We start from the raw sequence: 25,929 nt of genomic DNA on the forward strand, positions 1-25,929 counted from the left end.
GATGCATTTGATTTCTCATTTTCCTCTATCGTGTAATGCATGCAACAAGTGATTTTAAATGCTGGCCGATTATCATTGTTTTCACGCCACAGTCTATGCATTAACATTTAATCAATCCTTCCCTACGTGCTGTATACAGAGAGTTATCCCGGATTTTTAGAGTTACCTGGCTGTCACTGGCCGCGTGGGATGCAAACAAACCTTCGAATCCCTTCTTTCTCGGTCAGTCGCACTGGTGTCAAACAATGAAACCTTGTGAGTAATGGCGGACTCATTCTTATCTACAGTCACCGAGCGAAAAGCATTCAAGTTCTTACCTTGTTTGCTTGCCAAACTCAGCTTCTTCGCCTCAGAATTTCCCTTTAAAATTCCTCTCAACTCACTCCTTCCGCCTTTTGCTTTGTTTTGGTATCAAACCCGACTCTCTGAGCTCTCAGCAATGAAGAAATGGTGGTTTGAACAACGCAGGGATGGTTATTTCATGACCGTTTCTCCTTGTACCCTGCGGTTCATTGTTGGTAGACGTTGGTAGCTGGCCGTCCTCATTGACTCAGTCTCCCGACTGAGCAATGAGGATGGCCGTATGGCTGTTTGAATTACTTATTCTCCGTCGTTTCCATCAACCAATACCCTCTGACTGCTATAACACCGTGTCACCTACCGTATCATGTGCTGGTCTGTGTGGTGCATATGGTTTCCCATTCCATTCACTGCTGCTGTATGGTTGATTATGGCCGCTCCCATACCCTTCACGATAATGATATCACTTGATTATTATCGTTTATTTTACCTGGCCGCAGCACTACTGTGTGATCATTGTCATATGGCGTGTGCAATTGTGCCGTAAACTCATTTCCTTCATTCCATACGATGTATACATAAGGTTTATGGCCTAACTATATAACCTTTGCATGCGCAATGTTATATCATAGTTATGTCCATACTTTGTTTATATCTTATTCCTCCCTTACTATCGTATTGGAATGCTTACGGTCTCCACTTATATCATCACATATATCACTTGCACCATTACATTGCCCGCGGTCCTTGTATCACTATGTTATATGCTGTTGATTGTTTGGATATGCGCCTTAGGGTATATAGATATGTCTTTATATTGTATGCGCAATGCTTTTTATACCCATTTCCTTTAATATATGCGCATTCTTTATTCCTTTTGAAACATTATTAGGTTATGCTTATTTGAAATAACTTTAGCACCTTATAACCTATAATGTTTATGTTCAATGCTTTAATAACTTTAGCGCATATTCTTATAACATAGCTTTTATAATTTTAAAATGACCATGGGGTCATGTTTAAAATTATAATCATTCTAATGCTTGACTTCATGTGCAGGTGAAAAGAGTGGTCCCAGTGTGATCTTTTTGCATTTAAAGAAAATATCTAGGGAAAGTTTATGTGAATGAAATGAAATGGAATATGAATAGGGAATGCAGGGTATATACTGGGAATGAATATTAATGAATATTTGCAGATACTAACTTCAATTCAATCAAAACTAGAAGTTTCTAAAAAAATTTGAATTTCAAGCACAAAATGGCTTATGAATATACTCCCTTGCTGTTGTTTGTACAGGTGGAATGTTGAATGCTGTTTGTTCAGGTGGAATGGAATCCAAAATGTTGTGGATAGTAGACTTTTATTACTGCTCCTTGTTCACTATGCTCTGCTTCTTGAATTGTTCAGGTCCCTTTGAATAATGTTTTCATTTCAGGTCCCTCTGCAATGCTTCTGGTATATTGTGTCGGTTCTGTTCTGGTTCTGCTGCAACAAGTTTGCTTCAGGTCCCACTACAATATTATTTTATCTCAGGTCCCTCTGCAAATGCTTCTGGAATGATTTGATCTGCTGCAACTAAGTTTGCTTCAGGTCCCTCTGAAGAATGTTTCAACTCAGGTCCCTTCAGGTTCTGCTGCAACAAGTTTGCTTCAGGTCCAAAGTGATCAACATAATACCTTAGCTGTGACAGCTAAAAGCTTGCTACAAGACTCTCCCTTGTTGAATGTTTGACTTGTCCTCAAGTCAATTGTGGAAAGGTCCTGCATTGAAATGATGTGAGAATAGTAAAACAAGAATAATGAATTCATAGAGTCCAGGTTTCCCTGGTTTTCCCCTATGAATTCGTGTTTGCTTAGTGCCAGTTGCCTGGTTTTCACCAGCAAACAATTTATTTTTATGTTTTGTTTTTTTTTTTTTTTATATTTATTTTTCTTTTTTTTATGTTTTTTTATATATATATATATATTTTTTATTCTTTTTCTGAACTGGAAGATGGCAGAGCCATAATTTCCAGTCCTGATTCTTCTACCAGTTGTTTCATGAATGTCTCTTTACTAATAGGCTGATGATAAACTTTCAGCCTATGACCATTTACAACAAATGAGGTGGGGTCCTGGTCAATGGTCTTTATCTTCACTGCTCCATTATCAAAGATTTCCTCGATTTCATATGGCCCAAGCCAATGTGTGGTAAATTTTGCCTTGAAATCCTTGAACTTGGAGTCAAATAATAAGGCCCAGTCTCCCTTCTGAAATGTCTTGGTTTTAATATATCTGTCGTGCCATTTCATTCTTTGCTCTTGTACCAATCTTGTATGCTCTATAGCTTGCTGACGATGCTTATCCAATTGATTCAGCTCCATGATCCTTTGTTGTTGTGCTTCTGTCAAGTCTATGCCCAATTCAGCTGCTAGCCTAAATGTTTGTATCTGGAACTCAATAGGAAATAAGGCTTCTTTCCCATAGACCAACTGATATGGACTAAACCCAGTTGTATTTTTCCATGTTATTCTGTAAGCCCATAATGCATCCTTTAACTTCTCAGACCAATCTTTCCTATTCAGCTGCACTGTCTTAGTCATGATGTTTTCTAAGACCTTATTTGTGGATTCTACTTGACCATTTGCTTGAGGGTGATATGGAGTAGACTTTCTGTGTTTAATCTTGTATTTCTCTGTCAGATCCCGTACTAACTTTGATGTAAACTGTGTTCCTTGATCTGTCACAATTTGTCTAGGTACTCCATATCTCACAAAAATTTCTTCAAAGAGGAATGTGACCACTGTGTCTTCAGTTGCTCTGCTCACTGCTTTGGCTTCTGCCCATTTTGTTACATAATCCGTGCATACCAGAATGTATCTTTTTCCATTTGACGGTGGATTAATGGGTCCAACAAAGTCAAGTGCCCACTGTTCAAATGGCTCAATGAGGACTTGAGGCTTGAGCGGCATTTCATCTGACATGATAGGTCTTCCTATTCTTTGGCAACTGTCACACTGTTTGACATATGCCTTAGAATCCTTGAAGACAGATGGCCAGTAATAGCCCAGTTGCAGCACCTTGTATGCTGTTCGTTTGTCTGCAAAATGACCACCACATGGTTCGTCATGACATGCCCTGAGTATATCTAGTATTTCATCTTCACGCACACACTTTCTAATCATTAGATCTGAACCAGTATAAAACAAATCACCATTCACCCAGCTATATCTAGAACTTTCTCTAACAATTTTCTTTCTTTGCTTACTTGTGAATTGAGTTGGAAATTTTCCAGATGACAAGTAATTAGCAATATCTGCAAACCAAGGTGTTTTAACTGTTATGGCAAACAGATGTTCATCAGGGAAGTTGTCTATCATAGGATTTGGGTCTTCTGGTGATTGGATACGGGACAGAAAGTCAGCCACTTGGTTTTCTTTGCCTGGCCGGTCTTGGATTGTAATGTTAAATTCTTGCAATAACAGGAGCCATCTTGTAATTCGCCCATTAGTGATGGGTTTGTTCATCAAGTATTTTATTGCTGAATGATCTGTGTGAACAAAAACTTGATATCCTGTTATGTAATGTCTGAATTTGTTTACTGCATGTATGACGGCTAACATTTCCTTTTCGGTGACTGTATAATTTGTTTATGCAGGTGTCAAATTTTTACTGATAAAGTATATTGCATAGTTGAACAAATTTTCTTTCTGTCCCAAAGAGGCACCTATTGCTGTATCTGATGCATCAGTGGAAATATGAAATGGCAAAGACCAATTTGGTCCTCTAAGTATGGGTGCCACTGACAGCTTATCTTTTAAGATTTGAAAAGCATTCTGACAGCTATTTGTCCATTGAAATTCAACATCTTTTGCTAATAATTTAAACAGGGGTTGAGCTATTTTGCTAAAGTTTTCTATGAACCGTCTATAATAGCCTGCATATCCCAAGAAACTTCTGACCTCCTTCTGTGTTGTAGGTGGCATCAGGTTAACTAGGACTTGTATTTTAGCTGGATCCACCTTAATTCCAGAAGCGGAAATATGGTGTCCCAGCACTATACCCTCTGTCAACATTATGTAGCATTTTTCGTTACTTAAGGACATATTTGTTTCAATACATCTCTTCAAGACTTTCTCAAGATTGTTCAAGCAATCATCATATGTGTTTCCATACACTGTGAAGTCATCCATATAAACTTCTACACATTCATGGACTAGATAAGCAAATATCGCAAGCACTGCTCTTTGAAAAGTTGCAGGTGCATTGCATAAACCAAATGGCAAAACATTGTATGCATAGGTTCCCCATGGGCACGTAAATGTAGTTTTGTCTTGGTCTTCCTTTGCTATTCTAATCTGATTGTATCCGCTAAACCCATCCAAGAAAGAAAAGTATTTCTTTCCAGCCAAGGAGTCTAACACCTGATCAATGAATGGTAGAGGAAAATGATCTTTTAATGTAGCTTTATTTAGCTCTCTATAGTCTACACATACCCTCCACTTTCCATTTTTCTTTGGTACAACTACCAGTGGAGAAACCCATTGACTATCCGAAATAGGATAGATGAATCCAACATTTAACAGTTTTTGTAATTCTTCTTTTACTATTTCTTTTATCATTGGATTCATTCGTCTTTGAGGTTGTCTAACATGTTTCAGTTTATCATCTGTGTAGATGTGATGGATACATGTATTAGGATGAATTCCTTGCATATCAGTGTAATCCCAGGCAAATGCTTTTGAGTATTTCTGTAGTAATGCAATTACCTCTTGTTCTTGTTGTGATTGCAGCTGGGTTCCAATATTTAAATGTTTTCCAGGATGTATCTCAATTGTTTTAATGGTTGGGTTGTTGATTGTGTTTACAGGAAAGATGTCTACCAAAGAGTTTTGCAATGTTTGAATAGTACATGTTTCCTGAAAACATTGATTCAGAAGTTCATCTGCAGCTTCATATTGAACTTTTCTAAGCTGCTCTGAAATACTTGGCTCTGAGATAAAAAGATCCATCAAATCTTCATTCTCTTCTTCTTCTCTAAAATCAAAGAATTGATTTATACTTAAAACTGCTTTTGTTTGCTGTTTTTCTTGAGTTTCAAGTGTTGATTCTAAAGAAGTGGATTGTGCAGGTGAATAAAGAGTGATATGTTTCTTTTCATCTCCATGTGAAATTATCATGCTTCCAGATCTGCATCCTATGAAGGCATCAGCAGTGGCTAACCATGGTCTGCCTAAAATTAAAGGATGTCCTCCCAAGTTTTTCTTTGGTTGGAGGATCAGGAAGTCAACAGGATATTCCCATGAGTCCAATGAGACTATGATATCTTCTAACATTCCTTCAGGAACAACTTTAGATCTATCTGCTAATTCCAAGACTGTTGAAGTTGATCTAATGTTGTTTAATTGCAAAGTTTTCATTGTCTCCATTGTCATTACGTTGATAGCTGCTCCCAAGTCTATTAATGTGTTTGGTACAGAGAAATTTTTTATTGTTATGGTAACCATTGGGATACCAGGGTCAATATATTTTTCTACCATAGGTTGAGTAGACATGAGACTTGCTAATTTTCCAATGACTTGGACTGTTGTAGGATCCTTTTTCTTTCTTTCTTTTCGAATGCATAATTCCTTTATTGTTTTTGCATATATAGGTATTTCTTTAATAGCTTTTAACAAAGGAATCTTAACATATGCATTCCTTAACTCATCTAAGATATCAAATTCAGGAAGGGTTATCTGATTTTGATTTTGTTGTTCTACCAACCTTTCAGGATAAGGTGGTGTTTGTGTTGTAACATTTGTTCCTTTCTGATTTTGTATCTTTGTTTGTGATGTTTCAGATGACTCTCCTTGTTCATTTGGTTCTTCAACAATTGGAGGAGAATCCTTTTTAACCACTTCTCCAGACCTTAGATGGACATCATTCAAAGGAAGAATAGAATAAGTTGGAAAATATGATGCTTCTTCTACAATGTATGCAGATTTGTCCACTTTGTTATTTGGATTGGCAACCGGTTGGGCTGGCAATTGCGTTGGTCTGGGTTGATTTGAAGGTAACTGTAACTGTTGTTGTTGTGTGAATAATGGTGGTGGATTCTGCTGCTGGAATGGATATGCAGAATTTTGTTGCGGAAATGGCATGGATGCAGGATATGGAAATGGTTGTTGGTATTGTTACTGGTAAGGTTGTTGATATTGTTGAGACTGTTGTGGTTGTTGGTTTCCATAACCATATCCTCTCCAACCTTGTGCAGGTTGTTGTGGATATTGTTGTGGAGGCCAAGCTTGCCATGGCATAGGAGGGGCCCAAGGATTATAAGATGGATAAGCATAATTTTGCTGAGGGATTTGTTGCTGATTTGGCTGAGGCATTCTAGGTGGCCATGGTCTTCTTGGTGCAACATAATAGAAACCTTCTGCTCCTTGCATTTCGTCCATTGAAGGATTTTGCAATTCTTTCAATGTTACACAATTTTCAGTGGAATGATTGCCTGTACAAAAACCACACACTTGAATGCTATCTAAAGGACAGTCTCTCAGAGGATGTTTCTTTTTACATTTTGAACAAAATATTGCTAAGGCTTGCTCTTGTTCTTCCTTTTTCTTGTTTGCCTTTAGCACATCTACTTGTGTCCCTAATGTACTCAAAAGATCTGTTTTGAAATTTTCCAATAGACTTCCTATTTCAGCCCTTGTTATCCCTCCTGCAGCTGACTTTGCCGCTTTAGAACTTACTTCTCTTCTTCCGGTTTTTGATCTTCCTCTAGAATATTTCTGACATAACTCGACAATTTCATCAAATGGAAGATTTGAAATATCTCCTTTACCCATTACATTTAAAATGTTAAGGTATTCATCTCTTATACCTTTGAGGAAGATTGTGCGAACAGTTTCTTGATTTAGGGAATGTTGTTTAGACTTCTGAAGATTATATGCAAACCGTTCTAAGTATTCTTCTAGATTTTCATCTTCTTGCTGTGTCATTCTAAACACATCTTCCTTTGAATCTCTAGATCTACAATAAGGTTGGTATTTCTTAAGGAAGACAGTTCGCATATCATCCCAAGAGGCTATTGTTTGTTCTCCTAACCCCATAAACCATTTTAATGCTGCTGCTTTTAATGTTGCAGGAAAAAGACGAAGCTTATGGACATCATCAGTATAGCCATATGTTCTACATAAGATATCGAATTCAAACATGAATGAATCCGGATCTTCTGTAGACATTCCATAGAAGTTCGGCAACACAGAAGGTGGAATGTTTTTCATCTTTACTTCTTCTCCTAGTATTGCACTTGTATCTATTATTGGGAAACCAAATGTTGATTCTTGGTCAAGTCCATCTTCTTGTCTTTTTCTATCATTTTCTAGCTTCCTATCATTTTCATTTTTCATGTCTTCCTCTCTCTTCCTCCTCCATTCTCTTTCTTGTCTTTCATTTTCAGCTCTTTTTTCATTATCATTAAGATGAACTGATCCATGTCCTTCTGCCATTGTTTGATTTGTTTCAATTTCAGGTGGAGTTTCAAGTGGAGATTCAAGTTGTGGGAAGATAGGAGGATTGATGGGTGGAAAGACAAGTTGTTTTCCTTTCTCTTTTGGTTTTCCGGAAGTGGAGAGTTTTTGCTTTGCTTCCCAAGCTGACAAAGTGTGCCTTTCAATCAAAGTTAATCTTTGGCCACTTCTTTGTTTTTCAATCAGCTCTTCAATGATTGGATTACTAGTAACAGGTGTATGTGATGATCCTATCTCTACTTGTGGGGGGTTTTTGATAAATCTACCTTGAGGATCTCTAACCCTAGGCATAAAGAAACATAATTAAAGAAATGAAATGTGACTAATGTTTTTGTTTATTTTGGATTTTATCTCTCTATTGACTATGTTGATATTTGCCTCCCCGGCAACGGCGCCAAAATGTTGAGCTAATTTATGTTCCTAAATTAACACAATTATTTACTATCAATCCGGGTTGTTTATTCTTGGAGGCAAACCACTATTTGTGAAGATCTAATATAATCAATTCTTGAAAGATAAATGATTAAAAACTAAGAGGAAATATATCTTAAAACTCTTGATTCAATCAGCTTAAAAGAGGTAACTTTGGAAGAGTTCTTGACTCAAGAAATCTACTTCCACCTCAAGTATTACTTCAATGAATTAGAGATTACAATCAAAGACTCAAGATGCATAAATCATACATGAAAAAGGCTCTTAACTTAAGAGACACTCAAAGCTTTCCATAATAACTCATTCATCTCAAGATATAAATCTAAATGAAAACAAACCATTTGCATGTAAATGAAAGAGACTAATTCTAATTCACCATTTCATAGAGAGAATGCCCAACTTGAACATTTGTTTTCCAACTCAATTAGATGATGAATAAACCATTAACAAATGAAATCAATCACTATTCATAACCATGATGCAATCTGAAATAAGACTTTGAAAAACTAAAGCTATCATCAACCAGATTTGCAATGAAATAAAACTAGTCTAACTTGGAAGTGTACTTAGCTTGGAGTGGGGGCCCTCCACCCTTGCCTTGCACACTTATGAAGATGATATCAGAATCTTTAGATCAGAAAAACATCCATGTATTGATCAGCAAAATGAAAGTAACATAAGTCTCCAACTCAAGTCTTCAAACCAAAAATATTACAACATAATAGTATCATATGTCAAGTGTGTTGAGCCATCAAAGTGTGGCTCTTAAATAATGAGTTCATGAAACCAACTGATCTAAAATCACTCTAACAATCATATCTACTTTAGTCCACCTATTCAAGTCGAATCCAACTCCATCATCCCAAGAAATATGACTAATATCATGGAATCCCAAAACAGCCCTATTTAGATGGGATTTCTGGATGACTAGTCATGATTGACTAGCTCCAAAAAAGCATAAGAAAACTCGTTCTGTTGGAACCAAGCATAGGTGGCTTGGTCCTAGTTCCCAAGCTTCCTATTCATGCATCCCATTCGTGCTGAAGTGGCCTGCATCCATATCCAACATGAAGTGATTACGGGAATTTCTGAAATTGCCAAAATTGCACTTAAAATCAAACTTTAATAAAAACTTTAGAAATTGATAAATTAAAGCTAAATACCTGATTAGACATCAAATATTCATTAAAATGAGATGGATGAAGTGAAAATGAGGGATAAATGGATAACTAGATAAGTTTATCAAAGCAAAATGAGATCAAAACTGAAGCCCAACACATAGATTCACCCAATCATGAGGATTAGGTGTTAACATTCCCCCCCTTAATCTGAAGGGATGTTGGTGAGTCCAAGCATCGTTCTGAATCTTTCAAGCTTTTCTCTTCCAAGCGCTTTGGTGAAGATGTCTGCAATTTTCTCATTTGTGGAACAATGACAGAGATGGATTGTTTTGGCCTCAACATGATGTCGGATCAGATGATATTTAGTATTGATGTGCTTTTTTATATCATGGAACTTTGGGTTCTTGGCCAACTTTATTGCAGAGGTGTTATCAATCATGAGTGGAGTTGATTGTACTTGTTTTACTTGAAAATCTTCAAGAATTTTCCTGAGCCACACAATTTCTTTTGTTGCTTCAGCTGCTGCCACATATTCTGCTTCTGTTGTGGAATCTGCTGGAACTGATTGTTTGCGTGATCTCCAGGAGACAACTCCTGATCCAAGACTCATAGCATATCCTGAAGTAGACACCCCAGTTTCTTTGTCTCCATCAAAGTTTGAATCAGAGTATCCGATCAAGCTGAAGTCATCCACCTGTGTGTACTTGATTCCAAAGTCTTGAGTTCCCTTCAAGTACTTTAGAACTCTTTTTGCAGCAGACCAATGCCCCTCACAAGGCTTTTGCATAAACCTGGAGAGGATTCCAACAACAAATGAAATGTCTGGTTTGGTAGTAGTTAGGTAGTTGAGACTTCCTACAAGCTGTCTATACTTTGTTGCATCCTCAAATTCCTTTCCTTCAATAGATTTGAGCTTTAAGTTTTGTTCCATTGGAGTAGTAAGAGGATTGCACTCTGTCATGCCAAACCTGTTCAACAAATCTCCAATGTATTTCTTTTGAGAAAGAAATATGGACTTTGGATGTTGGGTTACTTCAATGCCAAGATAGTAATGAACATAGCCCAAATCAGTCATTTCAAAACTTTTCCCCAATTCCTTCTTTATGGATGCAATGTAGCTTTCATTGTTCCCTGTCATTAAAAGATCATCTACATATACCACAAGATATACAACTGTTTTGCCAACTTTCTTGACAAATAAAGTTGCATCATCAAGATCAAAATGATTGAAATTGACTTTCAGAAGATGCTCAGTTAGTTTTTCATACAAGGCTCGCGGTGCTTGTTTGAGGCCATACAAGGACTTCACAAGTTTGCATACTTTATGTTCATGTCCTTTCACAGCAAATCCTTCAGGCTGGGACATAAAAACATTCTCTTTTAGATCTCCATTCAAGAAATCAGTTTTTACATCCATTTGATGGACTTTCCAACCGTTCTGAGCTGCTAGCGCAAAGAGTGTCCGGATGGTGGCCCATTTTGCTGTGGGAGCAAAAGTATCCTCATAATCGACCCCTTCCTTCTGTGCAAAACCTTTTGCCACAAGCCTATCTTTGTGCTTGTCACGTGAGCCATCAGCTTTATACTTGTTCTTGTAGACCCACTTGCAGCCAATTGGTTTGGTTCCAAATGGAGGATCAACCAGCTTCCAAGTGCCGTTCTTTATGAGGGCATCATACTCCTTTTGCATCGCTTCTTTCCATTCATCATGAGAAGCAACTTCTTTGAAGGAAGTTGGTTCAAAATCTGTAGACAAGTTCAATTCACAATCATAAGAAACATCCATATCAACAGGTGAATTAGAGTCATCTACATGACCTCCATTTTGTCGGTTTGAATTTCTGGTTCCTATTTTTCCAATTTCATTAGGATGAACACTTTCAAGTGTCTTCGTCAGCCATTTTGGGGGACCTTTCTGAGATGGTCCAGGCTGCTCTGTTGATTGAGTTGGGACTGAATCAAGATTGAGTCTCCCAATTCTATCAATTACGTCACTTAAAGCATCATCCATTGTTGGAGTTTCATGTGGGGGAGAGTGTTCTTCAGAAGAAGATTCCACATGTTGATCTAGTATAGGAATCCCCCCTTCAAGATGTGGAATCTGACTATCAAATTCTTGAAATGATTTTGTTTTTGCGAATCTATCCAAGCGATCAAGTTTCCGCTCAACAACATTGTCAGTTTTGGATGATTCAAGGAAAATTACATCTCTAGATACAACAAATTTCTTATTTACTTCATCATAGAGGCGATATGCTTTGGAGGTGTTTGAATACCCCAGGAAGATACACTTACGACTTCTAGCACCAAGTTTGTTTCTATGTACCTTTGGTATCAAAGCATAATAGGTGGAACCAAAGACCCTGAGATGTTTTACCGAAGGAACATGTTCGTACCACAATTCATAAGGAGTCTTGTTTCTTATAGCATTAGATGGAAATCTATTATTTATATATGCAGCACATAGAACAACATCAACCCAAAACATTACCTTTACATTTTTGAAGAAAAGCATGGATCGTATCATATTCAAGATTGTTCTATTCATTCTTTCAGCTACACCATTCTATTGGGGTTTATAAGGCACAGTTGTTTGATGTTTGATTCCATGTTGGTGAAGATAGTTTTCAAATTCATTTGATGTGTATTCTTTTCCATTATCAATGCGAATAGACCCAATATGAGATTGTGCATTATTTTCAATCCATTTATGAAAATTCTTGAATGTTTGAAAAGCATCAGATTTGTTCTTCAATAAATAAACCCAGCACATTCTGGTGTAGTCATCAATAAACATCATGATATATTTATTTCCATTTGCAGAAGGAACAAGCATTGGACCGCATAAATCTGAATGAATGAGTTCAAGTTTCCTATGTGCTCTTGAATGTGAATCATGAAAAGACTGTTTGCTATGCTTTCCTAGAATGCAAGCATCACATTGCTTAAGTTTTCTAGGAATTGTAGGCAAACCAACAACACCATTTTTCTTCAATAAGCGGAGACTGTCATAGTTCAATTGTCCAAATCTAGCATGCCATAATAAACTTGATGGAAGTGTACCTTCTTCATGATGAGAATTGTATGAGAAATGTTGTGCATGAGCAGATGTTCCTTGCAGTTTGAGAAGCCTTTCTTCTTCTATTCCCCTCATGACAAGTGAGTGGTCAGATGCTTTTCTTACCTCAAGCTTGCCATCAAACATATGAATGGAGTGACCTTGCTAGCGGATGTGGACCAAGGACAACAAGTTTCTCTTGAGCTGTGGGAGATATAGAACATGATCCAGAAGAAAGTCTAGAAGATCAGGCAGTTTAAGCCTGATTGTGCCAAGCCCTGATGGCTTGATTTTTGATTGATCTGCAAAGTATACTGCTCCATCAACATTGTCAGTAAAATCTTCAAAAAAATCTTTTCTATGAGTCATGTGGCAGGTTGCTCCTGAATGAAGCAACCAATCATTTTTCCATGAAGCAAGTGAAGCATTAAACAAATCTTCATTTACTCCAATGTTACATTGTGCCTCAACATAGTGAGCAGATTCAGGTGCTTTAACTTTTTCTGTATCATCAATTTTACCTTTCTGTTGGTTTCTTTTCTGCTCAATTTTGTCCTATGGTAGCTTGCATGTAGAGGCATCATGTGATCCATTTCTTTTGCAGTGAATGCAGTGCAAATCTGCCTTTTCTCCTTGAGAATGTCTGCTCCCTTGCCTCTGAAATATCTTCCTCTTCCTCTTCATCCACCTCTTCCTCTTGTAGAATCTTGAGCAGGATGCTTTTCTTTATGAGCAAGGCACACAGTCTCTTCAGAATATTCAAGGGTTGTCTTCTTTCCAAAAGCTTTCTCTCTTTCAGCAAACTTTTTCACAAGAGAGTCAAAGGTTATATCTTTGAGATTTCCATTTTCTTGCAATGACTCAAGATAATTGGAGTAAGTAGGATAAATTGCCTTGAGAAAAGCAATAAGAGGAATATCCAGCTCAACCTTAGTGGAATTGATATCATGCATTATAGAATTTACTTCAGATGCAAGAGCAAGAGGATCATTATTTTGCAGTTCAAGAGTGAAGAGTTTAATCATGAGTTGAACAACTTCAAGTGCAGAATGTGAGTCATAGAGTTCTTTCAGCTTTTGTAAAGCTTCAAAGGCAGTTGAATATGACGAAATATGGCGACTCACCTCTTCATTTACAGATTTTGCGATTAATGCATAAGCTTTGTTGTTCTTGTTTTCCCAAATTACGAGCTCTTTATCTGAGGTAGGATGTACTGGGTCATTGTCTCCTTCTCCGACACACACTCCTTTCCACAAATCATTGAAGATGAGGGTGTGTTTTATCATCCGGGACCATTCATGATAGTTCTCCTTGCCAGTGAGAACTATTCCTACCATGGATATGATTGAATGCATTCTGTAAAAAAACTTTTGTTGATAGAAAAAAACTACTTCTGCCAATATACAGTAAAAATGTACTCAAAAGGGCATTCTCAAAGGGTATTATCGTCCACTAAAACTTCTAACATAAGGTTTTCATGTACCCATTGAATCACTGCCATCAAAACTTCAATACACAGAGAGAAAATGACTTTCAAAATGTACACGGCTACCAATAAAAACATTCAATGCATACGTAGTATACAAAGCCAATTCTTCATTCCATATGGCCTCTTTTAAAAGGGCTCAACGCATCATGGACGTTCTGCCTCCACCAAATATTCTGCTACAAATTTGTTGTCATCGTTCAAATGTATACTTTCAACTATTGAAAGGATATTAGGCCACACATTAACACAATACTAACACCGACATACACAACACGAACATACACAGAAAAAAAAAACGCCAAGACGAGGGAGCGGTCCCCACATTCAATCATTGATCGCTTCCATCAGTGCTATGTATCAAGAATAGAGTCTCGGGTTATTGAAGAAAATAGCAATAATGCGCATCGCCCAACGTTCAAATATCCGGCATATTACAACAACGTTTAAATATTACAACAACATCGTTTAAATATCCGGCATATATCCCAAGTAGCAGCAGCTGTCTCCCCAAATATTCACGCGCAGAAGCGGCAGAACATATGGAAACTTTCGGGCAACTAAACCATCAAGCCTCTCCCCTTTGACCTCAAATCACACCATTTTCGTAGGCCCTCATTGAAAACTGTATGCGTATTAACAATAACTTCACCTCTGGATCAACGAAATGGTCATTTCAATAGGCATGAAAAGAAGGTCTCAACACAGAAACTGGATTACAAAACCAATTATATCAAACTTACAACATGCATCTCAAGCTATAATTCCATGAACTAAACCAGACATAGAGCTTCAACCCCAAACTATAATCTCATGCACAAAAACGGAAGGCATGAGCTCCAAGTATTTTTAAACTGTAGGAAACTGTTAGCGTATTAAAGAGTTCAACGCATACAAGAATATCAACACAGCCAGCGTGAAAATACACAGCATTGATACCACTAATACACAGCGTTGGAACCTGATTCACGCATGCAGATCCCAACAATGGTTCTGATTTGTTCTGGTTCTTCAACGGATGGTTCTTCAAAGGAGTAGCGTTCAAGATGCAAGAGAAACATAGTAGAATCACAGGCAGAGTCGTTGTTTGTGGCTGTTATTCGCTCCACCCATCAGTTCAGGACAGCATGGACAATGCTTCTTTCAGGAACGTTCATGGGCAGTCCAGACAGAGCAGGTAAACAGTGTCAGATGAATGTCATACAGAAAGCGCAGGTACAGAGAGTGCAGGGATGGCAGACAGAACGCAGGTAATCAGTTGCTGAATTATATGGGGAGCAGTGGAGCAGACCAGGAGTTACAAAGACATAAAGGCTAAAAAAAGGAGCTGGCTCTGATACCATGTCAGGCCAGGCAGTAACTCCATTAGGCAGAAAAACTGATTCGTATTATTCCATTAGGTATGTCTTTGTTATATACAATAGTGTGTGACTGTTCAGTTCATCTCCTGATGACTATTCACATTCCTAATTTAATTATTTACATAAATTCACCCAATCATGAGGATTAGGTGTCAACAATCTTGTTCCCGAGTGGAGCACCAAGTTATTTTATGGATAAATTCCTTCTGCAGACATAAGCAATCTCCCTAAATGTAGTGGTTTGATCTAGAAACAACCAAGAAAAAACTGTTATGATTTCCTTAGAGAAGTTTGAAATATGAAGAAAGACTTACTTCAGGACCAATGCAAGCTCTCTTATTCTCCCTGCTTGCAAGCTTTAGCTCCAACTCCAAATTCTAAAATTGGAACCTACAAATCATCCAAAACAAGCTAGAGAGCCAAAACATATAAATAGCATATACAAACAACTATAAAAAAGAAGGCAAGGATTCATTCTTCTACATATGCATAAATAAGACATAATGTATAGGAAAACAAGGAAGTTTTATATTAATAAAAGTAGGAAAAGATTACAACCCTTCTACAAATTTTCCTTCTGTTGCCATAATAGCAAGCCTTCAATCATGCCTCAAGAATATGTATGGATTAGGGACCTCTAGACATAAATGAGAAGCATGAGGGCATACATAAGAGTCTCCAAAATCCAACCCAATCCTAATAGCACGTAATGCATTTATAGGAGAAATGAGGAAGTTGTAGATACATTATACTAGGGTAAGATCCACTTTAGAAGGTGATAAGCTTCATGGGATAAGTGATAAGACCACATTTGTAGGAATTCAAGGACATATTTAACAGAGAATGGAAACTTCCACAATAGAAGCCTCTAGAAGCAGAAGCTTCGAAATTATATTTAATTTTTTCCTTAATTCATGGGTCATCACACTTATAGTGAAAGCAATATATGTTGACCAACACTTTTTCATTTGATGCAACCCACACCATTGCACTTACTGAACTAGGAAAGTGCGACAAGGACCTAAATTAGGGTTTTTAGCCAATGTAATCCCAGAATTCTTGGAACTTATGGAAAGGAGATACTTTTGTAAGGGATTATTGCAAAGTGTGAATGGATGATGATTGATCCAGGTTCTAGGTCATTCAGTTGAATGTGGAAAAATGGATTTTAACAAGAATTCGTACCAAGCACTATTATATTGAGCTTATATATTTTCCTTGGCTGCAATTATCAACACAAGAGAGTGTGAACATAACTTTGTGATAGCAAGTGAGTTAACTTTGTGAAACACCAATTTAAATGCATACAAAGCACTTTCATAGATAGGAAAAGAGAGAGTGAGCCTTTAGAAGAAAAGTAATAGTACTATCCTAATAAAGACACACACGAGCATAGGAAGAATTGTTAATTAACCTGCAAAATAGTTCACATATTAACAACGATCATGAAAGCAAGTAACAATGCACATTCAACAAGATATATACCAAATCCAACAAAATAGTTCATTTTCTTTAGTATGTATGAACACAAACATATATCATAAACATTAAAAGAATAGTCTTACAACATTCACGATACATGCATGAAAGTGCACTAGCTCTAAGAGCTTCAAGATATTAAGTGAAAGTTCCAAGTACACAATTACAATGATGCAACACTAGCCCCAATAGTGGAACATTAAGTCACCACTTTCTCCTCCAAAGAATGATCTTCTCTCCTATTCCAAGCTAGAGAAGCCAAGGTGAAAAGTCCCTTTTCTTGAGGCATGTGGGGCTATTTATAAGAAATGGGGTGACTCTTCACCTCCCATTTGAATCTTGACTTCCCTCATGACACTTGAGCTCTCATGTGACTTTTAAGATCTTACATAACCCTTGGTTTTCCTAATGACTTTACACATTCCATGTGTGACCCTTAGGATTGCACACATTTTACATTTTCTCATTTTTGAAATTACATAATTAATTCCACCAATAATGTGGCAAAAATACATGGGACACAACAATACCCTTGTGTTGACACTTTGAAGAGATACAATTTCGCGACTGTGACATGAGACTTCATTGCGATGTTTTAATGTCGAGTTCTTCTATTTGCTTCTATGTTTTCAATCCTTCATGATATATCTTGTGTGTACTTCATCTTCATCCTCTAGATGTTCTGGATACATATTGGAACCTTCTAAGTCAACATAATTTGCAATCTCTCTCTTGTGGTCCAATATTCCTTCAATCCTACATGATAACACCTTTATGTCTTATCTCCACAAGTTTCCTTCTTGTAACATCTTCTTGATGGCCTCCTTGAGTGTCATCTTGCCATTACAGGATGATAACACCTACAAATGGAGTTCACTTATGACAAGACAACATCAATCCCGAAATCACCTGTTCTATCTTTGTTTGCTTATGTGAGGTGTTGACTATGATGGGACAATGCACAAGGACTAAGAGAAGGGAGTTATTGAGTGAAAAGGATAGATACAGGATGAAAGGGATGGAGTTCTATCCACTAGAAGTGTGCATTGCACAATGGAAAGAGAGAGGGGCAAGTCTTAGGCACAATGGGCAAGTCCAAGAGACAAGGGTGACAAGATTGGGAAATGTGACTATGAAATGCATAGTGATTGAGGATGAGGCTCTAGGAATTGTGCAGATTTCCACTACAAGGGTCCAGAGACTGTCGTATTGTCAATTGAGAGTGTGCAAAGTGCAATACAAGAAATGGATGATCAAGGCTTGCACAATGGGAAAGTGTAAGCAACATGGTTGAGTGACTGCACTTTGAAGTTGCTAAATGCATTGTGGAAGAAGGTTGTCCTGAAGATGGGTGCAGTGCACAGGTCTAAGAGGTTAGGGTATCATCACTAAGGCTTAGGAGTGTGTAATGTTTTCATCACTTGGCTAAAGGTTGAATGTTCTTATGACTTGTGCAAGATGCGAGGATAGGGAAAACTTAAAAAATGATTAAGTGTGAGATCAATGGAACAAAGAGGAGAGAAAAAGATTGCATAACAAGTCCGAAACATGATCTCACACACATACACAATCACACATATGACAAGAAGATTCACAATACCCAAATCCAACATGCATACAATGAAATGACAATAAAGCGACACTTATCTCCAAGTGTGACACTTAGGGTGCATATCTTTACGACACAAGTGTCGACTACAACCAAAAGGTACACTATGCCATGGGAATGTGTCCAAAACATGTTCTAATGATAAATAAAATCAACTAGTGCATGCATTGGAGATGCCTTTAGAATGTGTGCCAAGGTTCTCTTAAGATATGTGAAAACAAGCAAAAGAGACACATGCAAGAGTGAAAACGACACATGCGAAAACAAAAGAAAACACAAGTTAAACATGCAAGAATGAAAACAAGCAAAAAAGACACTTGCAAAAGATAAAGCAAGCAAAAATGATACATGGAAGAGAAAAAGAAATCAAAAGCGACACTTGCAAAAGCAAAAGCAACAGTTGAGAAACTCACCTAGAAGATGGTGTATTGCAACTAAGAATGCTCCTTATGCACTAAGAATGCATAGAGCTCCAAACAAATAATGAATATTAAAATGATCTTTTGAATTGAATCTTTATATAGGGAGAGAATACATGTAATTAGGGTTAAGGTTTGTGAGTGCGCTAAGTGCATGTCAGGAAACTAGGAGTTAAGAGTGAATTCACTTCCACTAAGAGGTGTGACAATACTGACTTGAAGAAGTAAACTCTAATTGTTAACAAAGAGTTCACAATCACTATATGCAGTGGATTCCCTTGCACTATCACTGGGAAATACACAATAACTGTTAGTAGGAACTGCAGAATCATTACAAGCGAGGGCTGTGCATCCATTGTGAGCAAGGATTGCGCAATCATTGTGGGCAAGGATTGCGTAGTGACTATGGCCAAGTATTGCGCAGTGGTTATGGGAAAGGATTGTGTAGTGACTGTGGGTAAGGATTGCATAGTGACTATGGGCAAGGATTGCACAACACTATTACTATGAATTGCATTTAGCCTATCTTGAAAGTGTGCTTGTGAAGACATCAAGAGTTAGGCATGTGAAAGCAAGTAGTTTAACACTTAGAATTCCTAAAGGAAGACTTGAACACTTAAACAACATGATCGAGCATGACATTAATGGATTAAAATGAAAGATGGCATGATCATAAGGAGGCTCCAAAATTTGAAGGTAGGAAAATTTTTGGAGGGGGTTGTAGCAACTACAACACTTGGCGACACACTGGAAGAACCCAAAATTATCTATTTAGGTATAACTTTATGCACATGGTCTAACTTTAGAGAAGTATTATCTCATTTTATTGATCACCATAACTTCCTTACTTATCCTGGTTAAATATGTAGTCCCTTCTATTCCTCTTGTTGTCTTAACACACTTCACAAGGCTAGTCAAACTTTAGTTGTTTCGATTAGGGAGTACAAGTACATGAGTTCTACGAGTTTAAGATATTTAGAGTTTTAGTATCACCTCTATTATTTCTCTACTTATAGCAGGTTTGTTTAGTACCTCGACAAAGTCACTTCAAGTTATGACAAGCATTGCTTCACTGCTAGTGAGCCTGTTCAGTACCCTGGTGAAGTTGCGTGCTTCATTTCTCTGCACAGGAAGCCTTTGTCTTCTTTCACCCTTTATTTATTTTATTACTTTATGCTCATTGGAATTTTATCAACTTTTATTTCACCAAGGGCAGAAGAGGATTCTGAATTATTTTATGAGCAAGGGAGGTTGTTCCTTTTTTTGCAGAGACTCTTATGTATACACCTTTGAAATTAATATGCTTGCTTAAGTTTTTCCTCCTTTCCCTTCTCTACTCGAATGAGATGACACGTTAAAACCAATCAATATAAAATTTTATTCAAGGAAATAAGATCCCATTATAGATATGAGCATCATAGATCCGCTTGAGCTTTCACTTAAGATGAAAGCTATTTTTCGTGCATGCATCATTGACCTTAAAAGATATTTAGGCCTAGACAAAGAAGTAGGCCAAAGGTATGACAAGCATTTCCAGTTGTCACAGTTTCCCTTTTGGCTTTTTCCACATTACCATAGGCCAAACAGGATGGCTTTCATACATGGTCTTATTAAAAAAAACACAAAAAAAAACATGAAAGAAAGGGACATAACATAAAAGACAGAAAATAAAAAGCAAAGACTAGTGAAGGTCATGTGGAGAACAAAACTTGAATGAGAATGAAGAAGTTGGAAAAGTGCTATAATACAATGTAAAAATAACCAGATTGCAACTAGATCTAAATCCTAATCTATTTAACTGGAAGGTTGGGATCATGTAAAGTCAAAATTCTAATGTAGCCACAAAAGTTTCTCCCAACATGCAAGTAGAAAGATATAAGCGATTAGTAACAATATAAAATAATGTGAAACATTGAAAATACTTGCCTGAATCACTTGCACAAAAAGATGAAGTTCATGTTTGTAGGAAGAAAAGTGTGATATAACAACTTGCTTTAACCTATCTGCAACTTTACCTTCTTGATTAGAACAATGATCATAGAAACCTTGAAATTTTCTCGTGAATGTACATTTGTCCATGTTTTCAGTCTTGGAAAGCATCAAGAAAGGTCGAAACTTATTATTAGAAATAGAGCTTGCCAAGTAGGATTCTAGTAGCCAACAACAATTTGATCATGATATTCGAAACAACCCTTTTGAAAACCCTAAAACTCTTGGGAAGATGAAATTCTAGTCAACACAATCGAGTAATGGGGAGAATATTGCAAAGAAGACATAACCTGATATTGTTCAAAGAACTTGTCAAGATCGTGAGGACCTGACATAACCATAAACAAAAGTTGAAGTGCCTCAACTGTCCAAGAAGTATCTAAATAGTGAAATGATGAATCCTAAAGAACAATGGGTTCAATAAAATTAACCAATGTAAAATAAATATCATTAGATGTAATAGTGGGAAAATGATTAATTGAGTGACAGTTGTTGGAACCATTGTTATGATCTAATTGATGGATTAGCATATAAGATTCTCAATTCTCCATTGGTCCGCTTTGTATCTAAACATATACCAGACCAATAATATGAAAGCTTGGGGAATTAAAAACAACTGCTTGCATCGTAAATATTGGAAACCAATTAGGATACCAGGATGACAAAAGATTAGAAACGTGTGTAAAATCAAATCTAGTATTCATATTAGCATGAGGGTTTTGATATTCTACATGACTCAAGCATTTACTAACCTAAAAAAGGATAGATTGTACTAGAGAAAAAATTATTAACTCTGAAACTTAGATAAGAAGGATAAGGAGTTGATTTCTCATGGAGGGGTTTAACAAAAAGCAATATTATGGCCAATGGTGATCTTGTCCTAAAAATTAGAATGGCAAGCTTCAAAGCTGTGTTCATGTGTGAAAGATATATGTTCCAACCCTAGATTTAATACAAGAGATTTGCATGAAGAAGAATTAATCAAACATGAATCCTTTATTTGATCAGATACTCTATCTTTAGGATTAATATAATTAGCTTTAAAATGCTAAAATTCCTTCAAGAGTGAGCTTACATCTAGTGAAACAATGTCGAGAAAAGAATTATGCGAGAATATCCGTATCTAACCTACCTAGTTCAAGGACCTCATTAGGATTGTGAGAACTTGACATAACCATCAATCAAAGATGAAGTGCCTCAACATCCTGACAAGTCCCTAAAATTTCAAATGTTGGATGATTGAATTTTGAAAGCATAGTTAGGCCAGCATTTGTGTGAATACAATTATCATCAATTATTTAAGTGAGATCATTATAAATTAGATGGCAGCTGTTGGAATCAACAGTTTCATTGGATGTCTCAACATCACCAAATGTATTACCAAAATTGTAAGCAAGATGTTCAATTATTACCACACATCTTCTTCATCATGGGAAACCTTACCATCTTGTGTGGACTTGAGATCTAATTCATTAGAATGTGAGTTGGAAGAACATGATATATTAGTTGATTCATTACACACATCTTGAGACAATATATGGTGAGATGAGGAAGAAATTCATGTGAGAAACTCTTCTATGGTCAGATTAAAATTTAGATCTAAGCCTTGCAAATCCAAATATACTTAAGAAACAAAGAGATCGACAGATGTACTTGGGTACTTATTACCATGTAATTAGTGGAGTCATTGTATTTAGGGTGATGGTTTCCCAAGGGTCCATTTTGGTTAAGGAATTCAATCTCACTTGACTGATTACTGAGATCATAAGATTCTTGATCAACTAAGAATGTAGAAGCATCATTTTGACATAGAGGAATTTGAAAAAGAGAAAAGAGTACATGGAGATGTGACCAAATCCTTTTGTTCCTTTACTTTTTAGATGTGACCATCTTGTACCTGATTACCTTTAGGACCAACAATTGAAAATCAAGTGTACCTAGAGAAATAATTGGTGGAGCAGATTGATTAAGAAAATAAAGGTACATGGAGCCATGAGGTGAAAATGATAAAGGGTGACATGTATCCCTTGAAGAATAAATACTTTCAATTAGATCAGATTCAATATTTAAATTATGCACGTTAATGTCACCTTGAGAAATCATGGGATGAACTTTCACACTAGGCTCCGTGGATTTATTTGAACATTCAAATTTTTTTTGGATGAGAACTTGTACATGGGAAGGAAATGAAGGTGGTATAAGTGGATCAGTGATTTGTTTTTTATATTTCCCAATGTGAACATCAATATGAGGGACCACTTTGTTTGGAAATGAGAAAGGAGGAGGAGAAGGGACAAAATAAGTGGTAGGTTCCTCCTCTGAAATTGGAGGTGCCTCATGATTGATATAAGTTGGAAGAGAAAAATCATCCAAGGATTTAGATTCAAATTGTTTCAAGGAGATTCAAACCAAATGCTGAAACTTTTCACCCATGAAATCCCAATTCACATCTTCTTCAGAAAACTCATAACAAAGATGAAGAAACTGATCAAGAAAATCCTCTAATGATTCATCAGATTTCATTCTAAGTTGATTAACCTTTTTATATACATCTTGATAATTATAACTTTCAAAATCTTGATGAAGCTCCTTAAAAAGTTGTTCGAACAAATGAATATAAGCAAATAGTAAGGTATGACACCATTGCTTAGCACATCCTTCAAAAGTGAGGATGAATAATCTACAAGCGACATATTCACAATTCACTTTATGAAAATAAAAAAAAACTTAAGAAACAAAAGTGTATGCTCAATTATGGATGTTTCACCCTTGCCATTGAAATTCAAATGTGACAAGTCATGAATTTGTTCTGCAAGGATTGTAAGATTTCCACTTTTAGAAAAACACCCGAGGATTATGATTTGGGAGGAAGCCATTCAAGATAAGAGATTAAAAATAACCTTTATGGGCATAGATTGTCATGTAGCCCTCCTTCTAGTGCAAAAATGTTGACAATGTTGGAATCTTCCAACATACAAGGGGTCTCCTTGATATGAAGTGCCAAGTAGACCTCACACCTTTTGGAGTAGGATACCCATCTGGGAATTCGACCCGACCACCATTATATTGATCTTATAGATTTTCCTTGGCTACAATTATCAACACAAGAGAGTATGAACATAACTTTGTGATAAGAAAGTGAGTTAACTTTGTGAAACACCAATTGCAATGCATAAAAATAACTTTCACAGATGGGAAAAGAGAGAGTGAACCTTTAAAATAAAAGTAATAATACAATCCTAATAAATACACACACAAGCATAGGAATAATAGTTAATTAACTTGCGAAATAGTTCACATAGTAAAAATGAACATGAAAGCAAGTAATAATGCACATTTAACAAGATATATACTAAAGCCAATGAAATAATTCATTTTCTTTAGTATGTATGAACAAAAACATATACCATAAACACTAAAAGAACAATCTTACAACATTCACGATACATCCATGAAAGTGCGTCAACTCTAAGAGATTAAAGATATCAAGTGAAAGTTCCAAGTACACAATTACAATAATGAAACAATAGACCCAATAGTGGAACATTAAGTCACCACTTTCTCCTCCAAAGAATGATCTTCTCTCCTATGCTGAGCTAGAGAAGAAAAGGCGAAAAGTCCCTTTACTTGAGGCAAGAGGGGACATTTATAACAAATGGGGTGACTCTTCACCTCCCATGTGACTCTTGACTTCCCTCATGACTCTTGAGATCCCGTGTGACTTTTGAGCTCCTACATGACTCTTGGAATTCCTAGTGACTTTTAAAATTCCATGTGTGACCCTTGGGCTTCCATAAATTTTACATTTTCACATTTTTTAAATTACATAATTAATTCCACCAATAACGTGGAAAAGGACATGGGGCAAAACAACACTCTAGTGTTGACACTTTGAAGAGCTACAATTTGGCGACTGTGAAATGAGACTTCATTGTGATGTATTAATGTTGAGTTCTTCTCTTTGCTGCTATATTTCCATTCCTTCATGATAGATCTTGCATGTACTTCATCTTCACCCTCCAAAGTGTTTGGATACATATTGGAACCTTTTATGTCAACATGAGTTGCCATCTCTTTGTCGTGGTCCAAGATTCCTTTACTCCTGCATGATAACATCTTTGTGTCTTATCTCCACAAGTGTCCTTATTGTAACTTCTTCTTGATTACCTCCTTGAGCATAATCTCGCCATGATAGGATGATAGCACCTGTAAATGAAGTTCACTCATGAAACGAAAACATCAATAAGGAAATCACCTGTTCTATCCTTATTTGCTTATGTGAGGTGCTGACTCTGATGGGATAGTGCATAACGACTGAGAGAGGGGCCTTATTGAGTGCAAAGCACAAAATCAGGAGGTAGGGGATGGAGGTCTAGCCATTGGAAGTATGCATTGCACAATGACAAGAGAGAGGGGAAAGTCTTGGGCACAGTGGACAAGTCCAGGAGATAAGGGTGACAAACTTGGGCACTATGACTGCGCAACATGCAATGATTGAGGAGGATGCTTTAGGCATTATGCAGATTGCCACTGAAAGGGTCCAAAGATGGCCCTAATTTCCACTTAGAGTGTGAAATGTACAATACAAGGCAAGGTTGATCAAGATTTGCACAGTGGGAAAGTGTAAGCAACAAGGTTGAGTGATTGTGCTTTGAAGTTGCTCAATGCGCACTAGAAGAAGGTTGTCCTCAAGATGGGTGAAATGCACAGGTCCAAGAGGTAAGGTTATTATCACTGAGTCTTAGAATTGCGTAGTACACTCATCACTTGGCTAAAGATTGAATGTGCTTATGACTTGCGCAAGATGTGAGGACAAGGAAAAACAAAAAAAAAATGACTAAGTGTGAGATCAATGGAACAAAGAGGAGAGAAAAAGAGCGAATAATATGTCCTAAACATGATATCACACACATACACAATCACACATATGACAAGAAGATGCACAATACCCAAATCCAACATGCACATAATGCAATGACAATAAAGCGACACTTGTCTCCAAGTACGACACTTAGGGTGCATATCTTTACCACACAAGTGACGACTTCAACCAAAAGGTGCGTTATGCCATAAGAATGTGTCCAACACATGTTCTAATGATAAATGAAATAAAATAGTGTAAGAGAGTGCATTGAGACTGCTTCGAGAAGGTTTTCCAAGGTGCTCTTAAGATATGT

The sequence above is a fragment of the Pinus tabuliformis genome, chromosome 4_1 (assembly GCF_031772625.1).
Source record: "Pinus tabuliformis cultivar Carrire ecotype Pingquan chromosome 4_1, CPIR1, whole genome shotgun sequence".
NCBI classification, from domain to species: domain Eukaryota; kingdom Viridiplantae; phylum Streptophyta; class Pinopsida; order Pinales; family Pinaceae; genus Pinus; species Pinus tabuliformis.